Source organism: Fundulus heteroclitus, unplaced genomic scaffold, assembly GCF_011125445.2.
Source record: "Fundulus heteroclitus isolate FHET01 unplaced genomic scaffold, MU-UCD_Fhet_4.1 scaffold_83, whole genome shotgun sequence".
Classification (NCBI taxonomy): domain Eukaryota; kingdom Metazoa; phylum Chordata; class Actinopteri; order Cyprinodontiformes; family Fundulidae; genus Fundulus; species Fundulus heteroclitus.
The window spans coordinates 573,704-577,591 of record NW_023397285.1 but is presented as its reverse complement, the minus strand read 5'-3'; positions in this window follow the sequence as shown (position 1 = coordinate 577,591).

Here is a 3,888-nt window from a genome sequence, read left to right as displayed (position 1 = left end):
AAAATGGAGAGTATGGAGGGAGGTTGAGTGCCATGAAGAATGGGTGGTCTGTAAACCAGTTGCGGACCAAAGCAGCCCTATGGAAACTAACATTGTCCCATATGATGACATATCGGGTATGCCCTGGTCTCTAAACAGTGAGCATGTCATGTAAGGTGTCCAGGAATGCAATAATGTGTGCAGTGTTGTATGGGCCTATGGTTGTATGATGGTGAACAACACCATTTTGGCTTATAGCTGCACACATGGTTATGTTACCACCATGTTGTCCTGGGACATTGATGATGGCACGGTGTCCAATAATCTACCTGCCACGTCTCCTGGTTTTACTGAGGTTAAAACCGGCTTCATCTACAAAAAGTAGCTCATGTCCCATGGCATCTGCTTCTAGTTCCATCACTCTCTGGACAAGACAAAACAAATGCATCACATCAAGCCCATGCACAGCACTACAGTATGCACTTCCAAATTCAGAACCAATGACACTATAGCTAACCTGCACATAGTCATATCACAGTTGCTTTACACGTTCTGTGTTTCTCTCGAAAGAAACTCTGTAAATATGCTTTGTTCTTATTCTGTGGCGCGCAAGTACACGACTTAGTGCAGAAATACTTGCACTGTGTATATTTTGAAAGATGGTGTCATTATCAAATATGCACTGCTGTATTTCGTGCAGTCTTATTGCATTATTGGCAATCACCATGTTCACTATTTGGGTCTCTTGCTCTGGAGTGAACATTCTTCCTCTGCCCCCAACATCTGGACGTCTAGCAATTCTGTAAAGTAACAATTTCAGTATTTTTGCATGTATGGTAGTGTTGTGTTTCTCATTGGGGTATGGCAGTGCTACAAAGTACTTACCGATTCTCATTTCAAAATGTTCTAATGATGCTTACCACAGTGCAGCGGCTCAAATTAGGCCGAACCCGTTGGCCAGCTTCCCTCAGGGTCATCCCATGGTTGATGACATGGTCCACTATTGTAGCTCTGATGTCATCAGTTATTCTATTTCTTACTCTTCTTACCTTTCCTCTTTCCCCTCCTCGTCCTCTTCTTGCTCCTCCTTGTCCTCTTCCTTTAACTTCCTCTAACCCTCTTGCTTCTTCAACTCCACGTCCTCTCCCTCGGCCTCCTCTGATTCTCACTCTTCTCACTCTTACGGCTCCATCCATTGTACTCCACACAGACAGCTTACCTGTGGCTTATTTATAGTGCTTAGGCTGATTGCAAAGTGAACTAATTATCTAAAACAGTTTTCACATGTGAAAGTGTGCCAGACAGTTGGCAAAATAGTGTTAATGATAGCCATACATGTGTATAATTTTGCTAGCAGTGTGTTGGAAATTTGGTAATTGAGTGTAAGCAGTGAGTTGTGTTTAAAGTTCTGCAAAAAGAGTTTTGTGCAGTGAATTGTGCCTACAGTTTTGCAAAATGTGTGTTACAAAATTGCAAACTTAGTGCAATGCAGTGTTTGTGCTTTTAGTTTTGCAAACTCAGTGAGTGGTTTTGCTATACGTATTAATAGTTTTAGAAATTGTGCTACAAGAATCACGATTAGCGCTTAAGCATTCAGAAAACACTGTAATAGCAAACAATTTGTGGTATTTATTGCTGAATTTATATGAACTTCTGAAATAAAAGGGGGTAAGTATCGATTCAACCCTTCAGTCCGGGTAAACTGAATGTAAATGTCATCGTAGAGGCTGAATGCGGGAAGGAATTGCCAATAGTTAGGTCTTTGGATGAACGAGGATCAGAGATTTGAAAATGATGTGACGTCACTTGCTAATACAACCTGCAGGTCGATGATTAAGCGGAGATGTGAAGAAACGTTAGCGTATCAGAAGATAGTAGGAGAAAACAGAAATGGAAGGCAAAATAGAAAAGAGAGTGATAACAAAGTTAAGATTTTAACCTTCAGAGCATAATTTTACACTTTTTTGTAAAGCATACTACTGGCAAAAGTGATTACTGTAGAAAATATGAACAATAGAACGAGTTAAATTAGAATGATATAAGTATGAAAGAAAGAGAAGATATATGAGGAGAGTTTGAAAGAATTAAGAAAAAGGTTAATGAATAAATGAATGGGTAATATAGATGGGTAGGATACAAAGACATATAAAAAGACCATCACAAACCATACTCCGACCGGTAGATGGCAGTAATGCTACTACAAGCTTGTTGCCAACCACCAATAACAGAAGAAGAACAACAACAACATTAGCATGGATAGGAATATACGTTCCGCCTGAACAGGGGACGAACAGAGCAGAAGCATGATAAGCGAAATTAATGCAGTGGAAAAATGTATGAATGAAAACATGAGTGGATACATGTTACCTGAGCTGGCCCAGGCAGGCATTAGCGAGTGTAAATGACAGCCAGGAGATCTGGCTGAGAAGTTGCCAGCTGGGACGATGTGGAAAGGTGGGGCCCCCAAAGAGCCAATTGAAACCAGAGAAAGTCCCGCGGCGAGGGACGGCGGATGCGCGGACTGAGAAATTAGAATTTTCTTTCCTGCTCTGACCACTCAGTTAAGCTGTTGATCAAACTTCAGAGTGCTGTCAAAAATCACACCTAGTTTTCTCACAGCTGAAGTAAAAAGTGGGAATATGGAACCAAGGCTCGGGGCCTGACAGGATTTAGAATTGAAGAGAATATACTCACTTTTCCCTTCATTTAGGCGGAGAAAATTTTGAGACAACCACTGCTTGATGTCAGACAGACAGTTTTGTAATAAACAAAGAATATTATGTAATTCTGTTTCATTGGTATGTAAAGTTGTACGTCATCAGCATAAAAATTAAGAGACATTGTGTTTGGAGATGATAAGTCCTAGTGGCAACAAAAAGAGAGAAAACCGAATTGGTCCAAGAATTGAGCTTTGCGGCTCACCAGAGGACATAAGGGCTATTTTAGAGGTGAAGTCATCAATCATAACAGAAAATGTTATGTACAGTGGTTTGCCTCATATCTATTGCTTAGATATGAGGCAAACCACTGGAGCACTGGACCACACAGGCTGACACAGTGTTCCAGACAAGAAATAAGAACTGCATGGACTACAAGAATACATTACTGCAGTAATATGCATACATATTAAACACTTACGTTGTTAATATTCTTATTACTAACAACATAAGAACATACCTGGAAGTAACTGTTTTAGATACAGAAAAAAAAAGATTTTTAAAGAATTGCCTACAAATAAAACAATACATTGTAAAAAACCTTTGAAATGAGAGTGCAGATTTATGATTGTGAGATTGTTTCTGTGTTTGCATGTGCTAGTGTGTTTCAGTTAAATTCCATCCTTCATACCTGGAGGCCTCTGTCATTGTCACTCCGGTCTATGCCATATTTCTCCTGCCTATGCAGCTGGGACGTTTTATTTTATTTGCTTGCTATAGACCAAGGTCTGGATGATTGATGGACCAACATCAGGCACTCTCTGCCCATTTGTCAAATGCCCACTATTTAGGACAGGCAACTTCCATGTCCACACATACACATATATAAAAACACACAACAAGGAAGCTTAACAATATTTTTAACCTGCTACCTACACTGAAAAAAGTTGAAGAAGGTGCATCTCAACAACTTAGAATGTTGCAATAATGTCTGTTTACAATAAAAAAAGTTGATAATTATACCTGTGATATTTTTTAAGCGTTTATAGTTGTTAATTTGATTGAATGGTTATGGCTTGCATGAAAACCCCCATATTAAGTTTTTTTTTTTTTGAGAATTTAAATATTACATAAGTAGAATGTGTAGTCAAAGACAAATTGTGCAGAAAGAACAGGGATAAATACTGCTTTGAGAGAATGTTGGAGCAAAGCCCATCTAAGAGTTAGGACAAAATTTACAAAGTAGGAGTAC